The 20383-nt window shown below is 33.8% G+C and overlaps 1 pseudogene; it reads left to right on the forward strand.

The window, feature by feature from the left end:
- LOC144372518 (transport and Golgi organization protein 1 homolog) overlaps positions 1-20383 on the forward strand; it is a 167566-nt pseudogene that overhangs the window by 139336 nt on the left and 7847 nt on the right.

Raw genomic sequence — 20383 nt, forward strand, 5'->3', positions numbered from 1 at the left:
CCAACTGAAACAATTAAAATAAATATGAAAAAAAACCCCACAAACATATAAAATTTTAAGATCCAGTAACATTGAAGATCAAGCAACAAAGAATGATTCTGGAAACATAAAGAACAAATGCTATGAGCTCTTTAGTTGCCCCAGCTTTTACTATGTTAAGAGATTCCCAAGCCATGACAAAGAAGGGGAAGTCAGGCAGAACCAGAGGATACCATGAATTGAGAGATGGTGCTGAGATTCCAGGAAAACCAAAGTGACTAGAATTCACAGGGTGGAGTACCAAAAGAAGGTTGCTACATTGAGAGACAATTCTGGAAATCTGTGAAAGGCTCTCTGAGTGTTCAGCAGGGTATTGATCTGCACATAAGTGTGATGAAACTGCTTAGCAAGTCAGAGAAACCATCTTAAGTGATTAGAAGGAACAGGTCCTAACACAGGGACCAGAATAGCACCTGGAAAAAACTATCTAAGGAAGTTGGGTAGAATAATCAGAAGGGTGTTACCTCGGACTGACTATTACAATTTATGTCATACCTAACAAATATTCAGACCCAAGAGAATCAAATTGTTTCCAGTAATTTAATTGTATACGAAATATTAAGAATAGTAATTCGTAATGTATGGCATCGAATCAAAGCTTACCAGGCATGCAAAGAAGCAAGAAAAATACAATCCACAATGATGAGGAGAAGAATCATCCAATCAAAGCCAACTGAGAACTATCGGAGATGTTAGAATGAGGTAATGGCATTTTTTAAAAAGTCATTACTACTATATTTCGTGTGTTAAAAAGGTAAAAAGAGATATAGAAGATATATTTTAAGAAAATCAGACTTCTAGAGTTGAAAATGTATGATAAACACAGTGGATGGGATTAATGCCAGAATAAGCATTGTGATGAAATTGTTAGTGAACTTGAGGACATAGCAGGAGAAGTACCCCAAATGAAACAGGGAAAATTTCTTCTGTTAAAGAAAAGTGAACCAGAGCATCAGTGAGCTGTGGGACAGTTTCAAGTTGAGCGATGAGAGGTATTCAGAAAAATATTTTAAGAAATGATGGCCAAAAATTTGTGAAAACTGTACATCTGCAGATCCAAGATATTAAATGGGACTAGAGTACAAAAAGCATGAATAAAGCTATATCAAGGTATATTATATCATAAATAAATTGCTCAAAACCAGTGATAAAGAGCAATCTTAGCAGTTAGAGAAGACATTTATGTAGAGAAGAACTAAGGATGATATCAGATTTCTTGTCAGAAATTAGGCATAAGAGAATATAGTGGAGTGATACCTTTAATATATTTGAAGAGTAATAATGTTGGCCGATAATATCATGCCCAGTGAAATATCTTTCTAAAATGAAGACTTGTACTGACATACAAGCTGAAAGAATTCACCTACACTTGCACCAAGACAGCAGATGGAAATAATGGAATAAAGGAGTAAAGAACACTGAAAATGGTGACTGTGTGCATAAATATTTAAAATAATTTTTCTTATTTGAACATTTTAAAAAGTCATTGACTGTTTAAAGACAAATATCAGTGTAGTATGGGACTTAGAAAACACGTAAAGTAAAATACATGACAACAGTATAAATCTCAGAAGGGTAGTAACTATTGTAACGTTCTTATTGAATATGTGAAGTAATATAGTATCATCTGAAGGTAGATTGTGACAAATTAAAGATGTATATTCTAAACCCTGAAGCACTAAGATTAGAAAACAGAGTTATAGCTTAATAAGCCAATAGAGGAATCACTAAAAATACCGATAGTGGTATTTCTGCAAAAGAAGACAGAAAGAAAAGAAAAAGAACAGAAGGAACAAATAGAAGATTATATTAAGCTTACACCTATGCACGGCAGTAATCCTATTAAGTGGAAAGTATCTAAATACATCCGTTAAAAACAGAGATTGTCATATTGCCTAAAGAAGCAAGACCCAAATAGATGTCTAAGGGAATAACACTGTAAATAGAAAGACACAAAGAAGTCAAAATTAAAATGATTGAAAAAGATATCTCATGTTAAACACTAGTCAAAGGAAATCTGGAGTAGCTACATTAAACCAAAAGAGGTTGTGGGGCAAAATATATCATCAGGACTAAAGAAAGTTATTTCCTAATGATAAACGAATCAGTCAAGATTATATAATAAACCTAAATGCTTGTACTTTTAATATTAGACCTTCAAAATACATGAAGTATCAAAATTGATAGAATTATGAGGAAAATGATGAATCCTATAGATTACATTTAGAGATTTCAATATCCTTTCCTCAGCAATTGGCAGAAAACGAAAAATAAAAGTAAGGTTGTAGAAAGTGTGAATGACATAATCAATCCATCCATTTGAAATTAATTGACATTTATAGAAAACCCCCAAGGAGCTTAGTGCACATGGAACATTTACCAAGATAAACTATATTCTGGATCTTAAAAAAATTATCAGTAAATATAAAAGTATTCAAAGTCAGGCAAAGTTTATTCTCTGAACACAATAAAATGAGAAATCAATAATGGAAAAATCTGGAAAATTCTCAAATATTTGAAAACTTAAGTGCCAGGCTGCTATCTGCTATCTATCTATATCTATATCTATATCTATATCTATATCTATATCTATATCTATATCTGTATCTATATCTGTATCTATCTATCATATATATATATTTGGTATAAATGAACAACACAGTACATTTATTTTTATGTGGTGTTGGGGATCGAACCCAGTGCCTCACACATGTAAGGCAAGCACTTTACCACTGAGCTACAACCTTAGCCCCCACTGCTAAATAATTTTTGAGTCAAATAAATCAGAGAAGAAATTCATATTTTGAGTTGAATAAAACTGAAAACAACATATCCATTTGTGCAATGTCACTAAAGTGTTATTGGAAAATTTATAGCACTACCAGGCCCAAGATAGCTTTATTAAAAAAGAAGTCTCCAGTCATTGACTTAGTTCCTACTATGAGAAACTAGAAAAGGAAAAATAAGTTAATCTCCAAGTAAGCAAGAAAAAAAGATATAATAAAGACCATAAGTCAGTAAAATTTTAAAAAAAGGAAAATAAGAGAAAATCAATGAAACCCAAAGCTAGTTCTTTATGATGAATAAAATTGATCAACATCTAGTGAGGGAAATAAAAGAGGAGACACGGGTTACCAATATTCGCAATCAGAGAAGGGATATCACTACAGATTTCACAGATACTAGACTGATAATGGGGATATTATGAACAGTTTATGTTAATTAACTTGACAATTTAGATGAAATGAAGAAATTCTATTTAAGCCACAAATTGCAAAAGTTCACTCAAGAAAAACAGACAATTTCATAAACCTTGTTGACTATTAAAGAAATTGAAGGTATAGGTAAAAACCTTTCTACAAAGAAAAAAATATAAGACCAAGATAGCTTTATTGGTGATCCAATTAAACCTGTAAGGAAGAAATGATACTAATTCCTAATAGTAGTAGTAATACTAAACCCTTGTAGAATATTAAAGCAAGGAAATATTTCTCGATGAATCCAGTGTTATCACTACACCAAACCAAGACAAAGATATAATAAGAAAAGAAAACCACATACCTCTCATGGGATCTCCAATGAATCTGTACAGAAATTCTAAACAAAAATTTAAGTCAAATACAACAATATGTAAAAGGAAAATACATCATAGACAAAAACTAGACGGATGATGGGGATTTATGTCAAGAATCCAAAATTTATTTAACATTTGAAAATCAATGAAATTTACCACATTGATGTACCTAAAAGCACAATCTTTGTGTTTAGCTTGAGAGATACAAAACAAGCATTTAAAAAATATAGCAGAGGGGGGAAATGTTGGGGAGTAATATTGGCCAAATTATATTGTTATTTTGTGTGCATGTACAAGTAGGTGACAATAAATCGCATCGACATGTAAAAAAAATCAGCCCTGATTATTATTTAAAAAAATTTTTTAGATGTTGATTGACTTTTATTTTATTCACTTATTTATATGCGGTGCTGAGATTTGAACCCATTGCCTCACACATGCTAGGCAAGTGCTCTACCACTGAGTATCAACCCCAGCCCCTCAGCATTGATTATTGATGTAGAAAAACAAACAACAAACTAGGAATAGAAGGGAGCTTAAAACATCCTCTGAAAAATGCAGCTAACCTCATACTTAATGGTTGATAATTGAATACTTTTCCCCAAGATCAGAAACCAAACAGAGATGTCTACTCTCATTACATCTATTCAGCATTGTACTGGGGTGCAGTAAGGAAATAGCTAGTATACTAAGGCAAGAAAAAGAAATAAAATGCACTCAGATTGGAAAGGAAGAAATAAAATTCTCTTTCTTTTCAGATAGCATGAATATATATAGATACAATCTGGTATGATCTAGAAAAAAGCTATTGTAAGGTTGACAGATAAAATTTACATCTAAAAGCAATTATATTTTCTATATATTAACAATGAATAATTAGAAATTGAAATTTTAAAGATTTCCATGTACAATAGAATAAAAATATGAAGTATTTAAACATAAACGTGGCAAAAACTAAAATGTATATATTCAAAACTATAAAATATTGCTGATAGAATTTAAAGAGAACCTAAATGGAGAGATATACCTAATTTATGAGTCAGAAGACTAAGGTGTCCATTCATCCCAGTTTAATCACCAGAGTCAACATTATTCCAATCAAAATCCCTGCAGAGTTTTGTAGAAAATGACAAGCTGATTGCAACAGACCTAGAATATGTGGCTTCAAGACTTAATCTAGGGCTGGGGATGTAGCTCAGTGGTAGAGGACTTGCCTAGCATATGCAAGGTCCTGTGTTCAATCCCTAGTACCATACGAAGAGGAAAAAAAATATTCTAAAGCTACAGTAATCAGGATTGCAGACAAAACATATTGAAACAGAGCCAAGAATTCAGAGATAGATACACAATATATATGGCAACAGTCATTGACAAAGATGGAAAGACAAGTAGAGAATGGAAAGTTTTTTCAGCAAATTGTACTGAAATTACTGCATATTTATATGCAAAATATTGATCCATGCCTTGCATTAGACACCTGAATTAACTCACAGACTTAAATATTAAACTCAAAACTACAAAACCTCTAGGAAAAAAAATAAGAGAAAAATTTTTGTTGAACTTAGGTTTGGCAAAGATTTCTTAAATTTGACTACAAAAGCATTAAAAAGGATTTGACTGTGGGATTCATCAAACTAAAACCTCTGTAATTCAAAATACACTTTGAAGTCAATGAAATAGACAAAACACAAGCTGGGAGGAAATTATTGTAAAGCATTTATCAAGACTTGCATCAAGGATATATGAAGAACTCTTAGAACGCATTCGAAAAAATATAGTCCTGTAAAATAACACTTCATCAAAGAAGATAAACAGATAGTAAATACATTAAAAATGCTTGACATAATTATCAGGGAAATGCAATTTTGAAGCATAAGAGTTACCACTACACACTTATTAAATATCTAATATTAAAGACAATTGTGCTGAGTGGTTGGAGAAGAGATGGAGGAACTGGATGGGTACACATCTGGTGGGGATATAAAGTGGTAGAATCACCTTCTTAAAAATGTAAACATACACCAGTCATATCCAACCATTCTTTTCCAAAGAAAAGATAAGTTATATAGCAATAGGAGGAATTTTATATCAGTGTTCTTGGCTATTTTATTTGTAAAAGCCCCAAACTGGAAAAAAATCCAAATGTCTGTCAATAGATGATAGACAAATTGTGGTATGTACATGTAATGAAATGCTACTCAGCAATAAAAATAGATGATAGATAAACTGATGTAGATGAATCTCAAATTATGCTGAATAAGAGAAGCCATAGAAAATACAATATATTATCCCATACACATAAAACTTGAGGAATACAAAGCAATCTATTAAGATAAGACATTTTGCTGGAGGAATGGGAAAGTGGGGGGCAAGAAAGAAGGGCGACAAAGGGCAAAATTACCTAGAGAATGAGAATATTTTTGGAAGTAAAGGATGTGTATATTATCTTGATTATAATGGTGATTTCATAATTTCATGTTAAAATTCATCAAATTGCACACTTTAAATACATGTAATTTATTGCATGTCAGTTTTACCTCAAAGCTATAAGAATATCATCTTTTTTCACTTTCTAAGATACAAATAGTATTCTATAAATATTTTTCTCTACTTCATTTTTAAAAAATGTATTCTGGAAACCAGCTCTTAGCAGTATTTAAAATTATTTTCTTTCTTCTTTGGTTTATTCAACAACTTTCATTGATGACGGTTGTTTCAGCCTTTTGTGACCATCTTGTATTGTTATAATTAATGCTTGAATAACATAGTTTTGTAAATACAAGTTTTAAACATTTGTTGTTGTATTCCCAGTATCTTTAGAAGTTAGGGCTGGTGGACTATATAGCTCAGCAGTAGAGCACTTGCCCAAGATACCCTTCCCCAGCACTGAAAAAGTTAAAAAAAAAGTGGGATTGTTGAGTTAATAGGTAAATATATAAGCAGTTTTGGGAGATGTTGCCAAATCTCATTCATAAGGGTTGTATCATTTTGTATACTTATTAGCAGTGTCTGAGAATTTGTATTCCCCCACATTCTCTCACCTACTGAGTATGTTGTCAAACGTTTGGATCCTGCCAATGCAAGTGAGAAATGGTGTCTTGGTGTGGTTTAATTTGTATTTTGTTCATTATGAGATAAGCAGAGCATGTTTCCATATGTTATAGCTATTTGCATTTCTTTTCCTGAGATCTGTTTATTTCTTCAGCCCATTTTTGTATAGGTTTGCTGGCCATTTTATTTATAATGTTCTTTATATTTCAGGAACATGATTCTTTGGACAATAATATGTTGCAAATATTTTTTCTCACTTTGTCATTGTCAAACTGCGTGTGTGTGTGTGTGTGTGTGTGTGTGTGTGTGTGTGTGTGTGTAGCAGATTTAGATACAGCCAGGAAAGATTTTTTCAATGAGGCAGGTTTTGCCCACTCATAATACATAGAAAATTTCACTTAATATTTTCTAGTACTTGTTTATTTTCTATTTTTACATTCATGTTTCTTATCCATTTTTAGTTTATCTTTTGAATAAGTAGAGAAAAATCCAATTTTATAATTTTCCATGTGGTAACGCTACTTATTAGAAAGTCTATTTTCCCCAAACTGACTTTTATTGTACCCCAAATGTCCAGTTGGTTCTGTTTCTGGATTCTCTATTCTGTCCCACAATCTCTATGTATTCCTGGGCTTGGACGAGGGTACATGAATTAATTATATAGTCTGCCCTCCCTGTACCCTTCATTGCTCTTCTTTTTCAGTGCTTTCCTGCTTATTCTTGTTCTTTTGAATTGACTATATTCAACTTGACGACAGATTTTTAAAGATCCACAGATGTTCATTTCCTCCCCAAGTTAAATGTCCCCAGTTTCTTCAATTTTTAGCACGTGCTTTTCTGGCTATTCATGATTCTGTTCTTTTCCACAAGTCATGCAACCCTAAAATTTGGCATCCAGAAATGAAGCCACCGCCTTGGGGTGATAATGACATGATTCCTTAGGGTAAGGCTTTTTAAAAAGAGTGTCATCCACAATTGGAGAAAGTAACAAGACTAGAGTGAGCAGGGAAGGAAAGCCCAGTCCGAGCAGTAGTCTTTTAGAAGGGAGCAGAAGAAGCTTCTCCTCTTCTGTCTGCACTTTTGGGGCAGGTAGGTACCTGGTGTCTCAACACGTTGACAAAAGGGTTTTGCTCTGGGAGGGGCTGGGAGGCCTGACTTTCTCCTTTTTCCTAGTCTCTGCCTATAATCCCCTTCTGCTAGTTCCCTGGCTTCCTCCAGGGCCTTCTAAATCTCCGGTCCTCTCCCAGTTCCGGGGGCAGGTGAGCCTCTTTCCTTCTGGAGTCCTTTCATTTGGACTCTTCCGCTTGGCTCTACTGGCGCTGTCCCCCGCCGGGCTCCGCAGTTGGTTCTTCCCGCTCCCAGCCACGCCCCTCGGCATCCTCTGTCTGCTCACTGCAGTCCACCCAGGGGCTTCCTCTGATGACGGGTTTCACGTGCCTTGGGCGGAAAGCACCTGTGGTGGAGGAAGGCAAAGTTCACTCCCAGTACCCGCCCCCTGCGCTGGGTCCTACTGAAGTAGGAAACGGTGAAAGAGAGGGTCCTGTGCTGTTCTGCAGGGAAGCGTCGCTTCCACTCAGCTGTCCCTACACCATGGACTCAGTACCTGCCACTGTGCCTTCTGTCACTGTTTCCCTGGGGGACCCAGAGCTCCTGGGACCCCTGTCGGGTGGCTGAGTTCTGGCGGAGTGGGTGCACTGACTGTCATGGCGACAGAGAAATGGAGTGTGTCAGGCCCAAGGCAGGCAGGACGTGACTGTATGGTTAAGCAAGGCCGGTGAGAGTGTACTTGAGCTTTCCCCACTTGCACTTTTTTTTTGACGGAATAGAGGTGACAACCTCATGGTATGTTCTGAAATGCAGCCAACAATCCAAACAGCTAATGTTACTACAGGTCTTTTCCCTAAGGAGACTGCTGGGGAATTGGGCCCAAGTGACAGTTATCTCATATTACGTGTAGAGGGCGGTGAAAACAGGGAAGAGTAGGCATGTGTTTACTGCACTGCCTTTGAGCAACCATTTAAAATTAGGCTCTGAATTTTATAGAAAGATGTTAAATTCAGAGAAGTTTATCTAAGCCAGTTTTCAAGAGTTGTCTGAAATTACATGTCACGTATCTGTATATAAGAGTGGAATGGAAGTAAGATTTAAAATCTTATACATATATCGTCATTGTTTTTATTTGTTGCCATAAAATTAATTAGTTCTTTCATATATTTAAGTTTTGTCTTAAATGAATTTTTTAAATTATAAAAACCAGGTTATCTAAGAGAAAAGAATGATACAGAGGGATTCTAGCCAGGTGTTAGATAATGTGATGATATAGGGCCTGTTACAAACTGGAAATGTATGCTCAATTTAAAGTATTTAGATTCGGGCTGGGGTTGTGGTTCAGTAGAGCGCTTGCCTAGCATACATGAGGCACTGGGTTCGATCCTCAGAACCATATAAAAACAAAACAATGTGTCCACCCTAAAACTAAAGATACATAAATAAATATTTTTAAAAAGTATTTAGATTCATTATACTTGAAAACACTGGAAGCGAACAAAAAATATGAGACTGCCAGTATTCTCTCTCTTGTAGAAGCTATTGGAAAATATTGAGGAGGTGGATTTCTGATGAGGAGGTTGGTTTAGAATTGCCATGATTCTTTGTGACTGTTTTGTTATAAATTTAAGGTTTCCCATTTCTTCTAATTTGTCTGTTTAAGCTGTTTACTACATTGCCTGATGATGATACTCAGCCTGGGCCTGATTTTTATGGACTACCATGGAAGCCTGTAGTATTCACTGTTTTCTTTGGGATTGTATCCTTTGTCATTTTCTTTTGGAGAACTGCTCTTGTGAGTAAATTAACTTACTTATACCTTAGCACATAAGCACAAGGATTATTTTATATAGTCACTGCCCCCCCCCTTTCTTTTTCTTTTTCAGTTGCTAAAACACAAAATAGTGGTTTAAGTCAAACTAACATTATAAAATAATTTAGTGTGGGTGCAGTTGGTAGAACTGGTAATTCTTACAGCCATCCTGACCAGTAGTTTCATATGTATCAGAAGTCTTAAAAGTGGGATAAAAGATGGGATAGGTTAGATAAATATCCTTTTATGTAGCATATATGTCTAGTAATCTATCTTAAAGAAATAACTATGCTTTGAAGATTTTGGTAATGTTTTTCAATGGAACAGTGTATTAGATTGAAGACTTAGCACAACATAATTCATTTAGGGGTTATTGTATGTTCGATTAGTGGAATAGCAGGCAGATTTATTTATTTCAAAGCTTTGAGGTACAGAAAATGCTCACAATTAAATGTGAAGTGGGAAAAAAAGCAGAAACTAAGATTTAAATGTTGATGAACTGTATGTTAATATAAACATACAAACAGGGGGAAATGCTGCAAAGAAATACAGTAAAATGAGAAAAAGGAGATGAGATAATTTTTCCAGTCTTTTATATAAATTTTTCCCAGATTTTATGATTTGATCATATGTACAGAAAATACCTTTTTATTTGGAAGTATAGATTATGTGTTGTCCAAAAATCCATTAAATGTTTTGTTCATTAAGGTTTTTTTTTTTTTCTGAGCAGAATTAGTCTATCTCTGTATATGTGTGTACATATATGTATAAGTGTGTGTGTGTGTGTGTGTGTATATATATATATATATGCGCTTATACATACTTATGTTTGTACTGTAGGTCATTCTGTTTCATAGTTATTTAACATAATTGGAAGAAAATTATTTTAGGTAAATGGACTTTGCATATGAAAAGCCTAACAGTTAAAGAGGCCAAAAGCATTGGATACAAATCTTTTCAAATCTGAGTGTTCTTTTTCTGATTTCTTAATTATTTCAGACATATCATTGTTAAGATAAGTTTCCTCTCCTTGTACAATTGAGTGTAAAATCTCTTAAAAAGTATTCCCTTCTTAAATAGAAGAATCGTTTGCCTGGATTCCTGTGAGGAATTTTCTAATCTCATTGAACTTTTTCTCAGCTAAAAGTAAAAAGGAAATAGAAGGATAAAGAGAAGGGAAAAACATGAAAACATTTTATATTTCTCTCTCTTGTTTCTTTCATTTCAAGAACCCTGGTACCTGTTTCTCTTTTCACTAGGTTATGTGGGATGTGGTTCCTAGCTTGTTGCTCCTCAGTTTCAGCATTTGACTTTGGAACTTTAGTCCCTACCTTAGATGACTGCTTTTATGCTACTTCCCATTTTCCTCTGTTGTCATTTTGAGTAAAAGGTTAGCAAGGCTATGACATTAAAGAAATGTTCATTTATTTCTGTGTTGGAGTTTTCTGAATGCAATTTCCTATTACGAAGATCCCATGGATGATCCGTGGACACATCTGGGTATCCCATCACCATTTATAACATTTGAAAGGACAAGTAATATGCTAAGTTACAAAGAAATTTAGTGATGTTTTAAAAAAATTTCTGCTTAGGTTTTATTTTCAGGTAGTTTATTGCTGTTTTTTGGAAACGATTGTTTTTGTCCTTTCCAGAATATGTTAATTGTCATTTCTCTTATTGCTTGTGCATTTTCTTCTAGCAGTCTTTCCTTTCAGATTTCTTGCTATATATTTAGTGATTTACAGAAATAAGATGATGTAGCCTCTTAGTTTCTAAATTCAGCCAATAGCCAAATTTAAATTGGAGTTCTAAGATGTTTTCTGGTGAGTGAAAATGGCATATCTTAGTACAAAGATTATGCCTTTAATATTGTTTCCTCAGATTTCTTTTGAATAGTCATTGTTTCTAGACTTTATCCTGGTTATTTAGAATTGTCAAGTAAATGATTTTGAGTATACACACACACACACACACACACACACACACACACACACACATCTTTACTGTGAAATAAGGTACATATCTTAGTGTTTTTATGTCAGAGGCTATTTATGAAATATCACTACCAATTAAATTTAAAAGGCTTGTTAACCTTTACTTATTTTTAATCCTATAAATTATTATCCTGAACCAGAATGTTATTAAATTCTCACTTGGTTATGATTCTGACTGTTATTTTAGGAATGCTGTTTCTATTGAGCAGATGTTTGACATCAAATTTAATCTTTTTTCTCTCTTCTAGGTAAAAGATAGAGTATATCAAGGTAAATTTTTAGGTTTCTTAAACTTGTAATAACCCTTTGTATTGGTGTTTGATGTGTGTTTTATGTATATTAGAAGTAGATACAGTGACTTTTAATGTCTATTATCTTTTTTACCTCCTGAAAATTTTACTATTCCTAGGTTGCTAGTATGGATAATAGAGAAGATGATGATGGTTCCAACTCTGAGATAGGAGATAAAGAGGAGGAACAAATTGTGGATAGGGAGATGATGATAAGTTTTAATTTGGGGCAGATTAACTTTGAATATTGATGTAATGCAGATGTATTACATTTGAAGAGTATTTCTATGCTAATGATTTAATCATGCATTATGTAATTGAGTAGATAATTTGAAGAATGGTAATGTGAATCAGTATGTTTTCATTTCTGTTTTTCTTTGCAAAGAATTAAATGATTCCATTTTCGGAAAAGAAAGTGTTTTGAGAAGGGGGGAATATCAAACTACAACACTTTACTGTATTTCCCATCTGTGAAATAAGCTTAAATTGAAATATCATTTTGAATGGGAGGGGTTCCTGGGATTGAACTCTGGGGCACTCTACTGAGCCACATCGCCAACCCCCTATATTTAGAGACCAAGTCTCACTTAGTTGCTTAGTGTCTCGCTCTTGCTGAGGCTGGCTTTGAACTTGGGATCCTTCTAGCTCAGCCTCCTGAGCCACTGGGATTACAGGTGTGCACCACTGAACCCAGCAAAATATCATTGTTCTTATATTTTTCTTAAATTTTAATAATTTTTATACTCTTATTGCTAATAAGCATAGATTGCTTTTTAAAAGCATAATAGTTATGCTAAGAAGTATTTCCTCATAGTACCATATAACATGTCTTTGCTTTTAGTAGATTGAGTAATTGAATTTCATTTAGTGATTGTAATAATCTTGTGTATTTCCCCCTTTTAGTCAATGAACAGCAAATTTCCAAAAAGGTGAACAATTTCATGAAAGAAAATGAAGAACTAATGCAGAAATTGTCAAATTATGAACAGAAGGTATAATTATTTTTTTTTGTTTCTTTCTCCCTTTGTTCTAGCTTGAATCATTCCTACCTGTTTTAATTTAAAAATCATATTTTAAAATTTTTGTTTCATTATTTCTTACAAATCATCCAAATTCTAAACAGTCATATGTATTAAGTACTGCTTTTTTCTGGAAAGGGTCACTTGTCTGGAAGTAACTTGTATGGTAGCACTTTAATTTGTGAATCTTAATTCTGAATGCTTTATTTACATAGATGAAGGAATCAAAGAAACAGGTCCAAGAGACCATGAAACAAAATATGATTCTTTCTGATGAAGCAACTAATTATAAGGTAAAAATCCCTTCTTTGGGGGGAATTACATTCTAAACTCAAAAGTAAATGTAATGAGTGAGTAATCTTGACACCTTTTTTTTCCAGGATAAAATGAAGCTTCTTGAAAAAGCTAAAGAACTTCTGGATGAGAGAGCTAAAAGTCTTCATGTTATGTTAGAATCTGAGAGAGAACAGAAAGCTAAGAATCAGGACTTGGTAAGAGTTTTGCTGCTAAGTATTACTGCAATTTGGCTTTTCAAATATTTTGTAAAATTGGTTAGGTTGAACTTAGTCCAGCTGTTAACTAAAGTAAGATTAGGAGTCAAGGAAGTTGAACCCACTTCTGCCCATTTTGTGGAACTTTTAAGTACTGATACAACAACTTAAAACATTTTTACTTACATATTTCATTTTCAATTTCTATAAGTTTCTGTAATTACATAAAAGTTGCAAAAGATGGTAGAGAGTGTGTTCTGAAATATCCTACACCCAAGTAAGCTTGATCACCTAGCTGAGGTAGTATTTATCAGATTTCTCCACTGTAAAAATTCTTTCCAATCCTTTTCATATTGTATTCTTTGGAAGTTACCATGCACAGCCCACAGTTAAAGTATGAAGAGTTACAAGCTCAGGATGCAGCTCATGGTAGAGCACTAGCCTAGCATGCATGAGGCCCAGGATTCAATCCCAGGCATTGCAAACAAAGAGTGCAGATTTATGTCCACTTCCTTAAGGAGCAAGTATCTTTATAATTTTTTTGGAATTCTTCTGTATGTGAGATTAGTCTATTCTTCCTTAAATTTTATCATTTTTTACTTCAGATAAGAAAATTTTAAAAATGATCTTGGGAAATTTTTTTCTCTATCACTAGAAAAAAATTACTAATTTGAACTGGTTTACTTGAAACAGTAATTAATTAGTTAATTTTCTATGCTTTAAAACATTTACTTATTGCATTATGATTTTCTATAATTTGAACTTTTTTTATGGTTATCTCATAAACAGTAAGGTTGTGGATGCCATGAAATATTTATGACTTCATTTTCCCTCATCTCTTTCAGTTCTTGATTTTTTGCTTAGTCCAAAGCTGGATTCCCTGCATTTACCTGAAATGTAATGGGATGGCTTGACAAAAATTTTGTTGTGTTTATCTTTTTTAGTATATATATGTATGTGTACACACACACACACACACACACACACACACACACACATATATATATCAGTATTTCTACTGAAATCCTAATGCATATTTTGTGTTCTGTTTTCACCTGGCAGATAATGGAAAATAAGAAATCTATAGAGAAGCTTAAAGATGTCATTTCAGTAAATACTTCTGAACTTTCAGAGGTAAAGCTGCCAACTATTGCTAACGGATATTAATACTACATCTTAGTTTTGTTGCGGACCAAAAATTTGAGGTGTGCTAAAATGTGCAAAAAATGAGAACTATATGATGTCTTGTTTGGGAAAGTATAACTTTGTTTCTTCTTTGGAATTAATTCACTAACTGTAGTGTTTTTCATTAGCTTCAAATTCTCCTTAATGAAGCTAAGCTTCGTGAAGAGAAGGTGAAGTTGAAATGCTGTCAGCTTCAGAAAGAAAATACCATGCTTAAGAAGGAGAAAGAGCAGGTAAAGAAAATTTGATGTCATACATAATGTAAACTAGAGAAGTGAATTTCATTATCTTGTATCTTTCTTGGATCTGTTTCTGAGGTAAGGAATATTCATGTAGGACCTTTTCTAGATATGCAAAGTTTAAACAATGCTCCCCAATTTGAGTGCATATATATGGTCTCCATCTGTTTTGGATTTTTGGATTATTGCTTTTCTTATCAAATGTCAATCAGTTATTAACTTGCATAGCCTCAAAGAAACTTTTTAAACCAGAAAATTAAGTATTTTATGATCCTCTTTTGAATAGTTACTGATTCACCGGCCAAGGGAAGATTACATGATAAGGAATCTAAATTTAGGAGACAGTCATATATGCCCAGCCATTCCTGCTGGAGATAAATTATTTGAATTGGCAGCAATTTTCTGGGGAATGCAATAAACAGGGTCAACTTCCTGATAGCTCTGATGTTCTTACTGCAGCTGTGAGAGTTGGGGCCACTCTGCCCTCTTCCTTAACCAAGGACTCAACCCCCTCGATTGAGGCAGTCCACCAAGGAGTATGGCTCTCTATTTCTTTGTCTAAGTCCTGATATATCCAGTGCAGAAACCCCTCCCTAACCCATAGGAATTCATGTGTTTTGACTTTTCAGTTGCAGCAGGAAGTAAAAGACTGGAGTACATCACACGCTGAGCTCAGTGAACAAATGAAATCATTTGAGAAGACCCAGAAAGATTTACAAGTAGCTCTTAGTCAAAAAGATGATACTATTAATGTAAATTTATACTCCAAATATATGTTTCATCTCATGAATTCTCCTGAAATCTTCTGAATTAAAATCGAGAGTCTTCCAACCTTTTGCTTCTTTTCTAGGCTTTGACTAATCACATCACACAGTTGAATCGGTTACAATGTGAATCTGAATCTGAGGATCAAAGTCGAGATGAGTCAGATGAATTAACCAATGGAGAGTTAGCAGGTAAGATCAGTCTCAGGGAGGTTGAATCCTTTTTTGCTTTCCTGTCTTTAATTAAGTATACAGATGCCACTTTTCAGCTGGCTGAATTTCTTCTTAAGCTTCAGGGTTGTAGACACATATCACTGGATCTATAGATATGTCTGTTGCATTGGCAGAGGTGGGTTGTTGGGGTATAATGTAGCAATAGGCATGTGAAGAACACTGACTTTTTCTATCCCATTGAAAACTAGTAAGTACACTGCAGCTACAATAGTCACATCCTATACCTCTAAGTATTGAACATTGTACAGTAAGAGAAATTTATTTCTTAACTTATGCAGATGATACTTGATTTTGATACTCATCATCTCTATGGCTCTGTGGTTTTAAGGTCCACAGTCAGTCCGGAGGCAGTTGGAACCATAAACTAAGGCTGTGAGAACAGAGGCTAGAGACTATCAGAAAGCTAGAGAGGGAGTGTAACAGTGTTTACTGATGAGGAAAATATTTCCAGATGTTTTCTCCCAAGTTGGATATTGCTTACATAGCAAGTATTTCAAACCACACCTGGTAGTAGATTCAGGGAGAAAATAGAGGATTGAATCTTTCTAAACAAGACACTTATTGCCCAGGTGAAGATAGATCTGAGAGAGAAGAAAAGCTTTTATCTTACAAGAATAGCATAGATAACATTTTAGTTGTGCAAACTAGAAATTCACCTTTTTTTTAAGACAGACACAGTACTTTTATTTATTTTTATGCTGAGGATCAAACTCAGTGCCTCACACATGCTAGGTGAGCACTCTACCACTGAGCCACAACCCCAGTCTGAAATTCACCTCTCTCTTTTTTTTTTTAAATCTAAGCTTGCAATTCTCTTAAAAGTCATTAGTCTAATCAGTTTAATTATTTAATTGATTTTTTTCTTCCAGTATTTGAACACAATCATTCTTTAGTTTAGGGAAGTTAGGAGAATATAGAGTTAAAAGTAAGGAAAGAAAAAGCTAAAGTCTTTTGTTTTTTAGGTGATCGGAACGAGAAGATCAAAGATCAAATTAAGCAGGTGATGGATGTCTCTCGGGTATAGTTCTTTGTAAGAGTCCCATAGTACCTGTGAATTCTTCCTGTGCCTCACTTTTAAGAATACCTCTCTTTTCTGCAATTTTTAGACAAAAACTACAATATCAGTAGTTGAAGAGGATCTAAAACTTTTACAACTTAAGCTAAGAGCCTCGATGTCCACAAAATGTAATCTAGAAGGTGGGTTCTTCTTGAGAAGAAATTGCCATGTTGGAAAGACTTAAAAATTTATTGGAAAGATAAAGAATGGCTTTTTGCTTTCATGCTTCTTACTTTTCTTGGCACTACTCCCTCAAACAAGTTCTTAAGTCCTTGTACACATATAGAGATAAGCTGTTTTATCCTTTACAGACCAAATAAAGAAATTAGAAAATGACTGCAATTCACTACGGTCTTCTAAAGTTGGACTGGAAGAGGAATGCAAAACTCTTAGGCAGAAAGTGGAGATTTTAAATGAACTCTACCAGCAAAATGAGATGGCACTAAAAAAGTAAGATTTCCATTGTTTGTTATTGTTATCATTGTGTGAACTAACAGATAATTTTATCTAGTAGAGATTTGTCTTTTTTCCTTTGTGTTTTGTTTCCTATAAGTTGCATTTTTCTTTCCATCATCAGTCTTAAGAGTCCTGAGGTAGTTGGAACCATAAACTAAGGCTGTGAGGACATCGTAATCAATTGTCAAATTCATATGAAGGCAAGAAGTGGTAAACTGGTATTAACAGTCACTGATGTGGAAATACCTCTCAAAGATCTAGACCCTTTCTATGATCCCACTATTTATTTTAATTTCCTTTCATTGTGATCAGTTATGTAATTCTAATGTTTTGAACTTGTATCTCTAACTCTGGACCTTTAAAAATACTGAGTGATTTGGAATGACATGTTTTAGTAGAATAAAAACTTCAAAAAGGAATAATATTTACTTATTGATGGTACAAGTTTTGGACTTGAATATCTCAGATGTTCACACTAAAAATTGAACTGTGGCAAGGATTTTAGGAGTTATGATTACAGAAGTACTTGTTTGTAGTATATATTTATATATTAATCTTCTCAGTGTGGAGCTAGTTATTTTTTGGAAGTTCATTTGAAGATTTTAATCCACAAAAATACTTGAATTCTCTAAAAATAGTTTTTTTGTGTCAGATTTTATTTGTTTGCACCTGATTTATTAACAAGATATATATATATATATATCTTGTTAAAGCAAAGACAGACCTTCTTATAGACCTAACTATTTTTAGGTATTTTGACTTCTGTTGCCTAATTAATGCATTAAATATTGAAACCTTTCCATTAACTTTTCTAAAATTCTGTGATCTCCAAGCGACCTTTTTAGAATCTCAAATTTTTGTTCAGGCCAGTTCTAAATGCCTGGCCTGTTTCAAAGAAACATTTCTCATTTTATCACTTTTTTTTTCAAAAGAACACTTGTTTTCTCTGTCCCTACTAGTAATATGAATGACCTAAATGGCAATTAATTTTCTTTGTAATGCAGTTAAATTGTAGCACTATTTTCCTCAACTCCTCCAAAATTCATTCAGTCATCATCTGTGGTTTGTACTCTTTTTACTCATCCCCAGGTACTATGTTAGTTTATGCCTGTGTCATCTTTTCTGTTTCTAACCTAGGTCATCTGTCTTCATTCTCCATTATTTATATTTTTATATAATTTATTTCAAATTCTTAGTAATTTTCTCTATAGCCGCTTGAGTGGACTTTCTAAAATATAAGTCTGTTCATGTCAATATGTGCCTGTGGTTTATGAAGAATTTGCTTTCTAATTAATGACCTGTTCTTTTTTTCTTCCTTGTATCTTTTTAATAGTTTAAATATTTTTAATTATTTTCCTCATTCCCTCTATAAGCTTGATGTAATCATAAATTATAATGGAATTATAATTATATAATTATAATTTTATTCATCTTCTCATAATTTAAAGGCCTTGGTATATATTCTGGATTTAATAAAAACCTGACATAGATTAATAGGTTTATTACTTGTTTTTATGGGCTTTAAGTAGCTCCTGAATCAGATAACTGTTGTGGCATCGTATGTTAGTACTTCGTATACCGTGAACTCCACAAGACATTCATTCAATTTATACACATATTTAAAGTTTCTGTAGTTCTGCATTCTACACTGTTGGTTTCTTATTTGAAATTATTTTCATTCTATTTGAACATTGTCCTTTAATGATAGATTTGATTAGTGTATCAAAGTAGTACAAGGATAAACAGAGAATAGTATTTTATCCACTAAATATTGCTACCTTTATAATCTGTATTAGGTTGACATGAACTTCATGATTAGAGTTAAAACCAGTTTCCATTTTTAAAGGATCTTTCTTTTGGCTACTGAATTTTGACTGTTACTTAGTTTTAGCAATTTGAAAATATCCAATTAATTACCATCTGTTTTAATTTTTTTTCTTTAAGGAGTCCATTATCATTGTTGTTTGGTCTTATCTCCCTCCCCTAGTTCCTGTAGTCATTTCTCTCTTTTTTTAACAGTTGTATTGGGAAGTGCCTAGGTGTAGTTTTCCCCACCCCACCCACTTTTTCCTCTTGCAGTTATGTTGCTTGGGACCATTAAACATTTCTTGAATTTTCGAGTCTTTTTCTAAATGTTGATTTTACCTCATTCTCTCTTCTGTAATGCATATTAGAATTTGATTTCCCCTGCCTCCTACATTCTGGATTTACTTCTTCTGGATATTTTCTTCTGACCTGTCTTAAAAGCAGTAGGATTTATTTTACTTCCCAAATCTGTTGTTAAAATCATTCATTGAGTTTAGGATTTTAAAAAGTTCAGGGTTTAAAATATTATTTTAGTTGTAGATGGACATAATATTTTATTTTATTTTTTATAGGATTTTTTAAGAGAGAGAGAAAGATAATTTTAATATTTATTTTTTAGTTTTTGGCGGACACAACATCTTTGTTTGTATGTGGTGCTGAGGATTGAACCCGGGCTGCACACATGCTAGACGAGCGCCTTACTGCTTGAGCCACATCCCCAGCCCGACACAATATTTTATTTATTTTATGTGGTGTTGAGGACTGATCCCAGTGCCCCACACATGTGGGGCACGTGCTTCACCACTGAGCCACAACCCCAGTCCTATTTCAGTACTACAGCTCAAACCCAGGACCTTGAGCCATGTGCTCTACTATTGAGCTACCTCCCCAGACTCCTTGCTCTTTCTCATAAGGGACTAGTGTCTTACTGCTTTCCAAGCTATCTTTAATCTCATCATTCTGCCTCTGCCTCCGAGTATCTTTGACTGTGTGTAGGTCACCACACCCAACTATTTCTTGGTTTTATAGTTTCTAATCCTTTGACAAAATTTATAATCTTTTTTTTCCCTCTTTTGTGGTGCTGGGGTTTGAACTCAGAGCCTTGTGTATGCAAGGCAGCACTCTACCAACTAAACTATATTCCCAGACCTGAAATTCATAATCTTGACTTTACTTTTTTGAAACATGTGCGGTTAACCCCATTAGGTGTTTTCCTTTTCTGTGGGATTTTTTCTCACAGAATTTTGTCTTATGGAGTGCCTGGTCAGTTTTGATTGGCTAACATTGTTGTGATAATTATACATGAAATTTGAGGACTAAGATG

Source organism: Ictidomys tridecemlineatus, unplaced genomic scaffold, assembly GCF_052094955.1.
Source record: "Ictidomys tridecemlineatus isolate mIctTri1 unplaced genomic scaffold, mIctTri1.hap1 Scaffold_113, whole genome shotgun sequence".
In the NCBI taxonomy this organism is placed as follows: Eukaryota; Metazoa; Chordata; class Mammalia; order Rodentia; family Sciuridae; genus Ictidomys; species Ictidomys tridecemlineatus.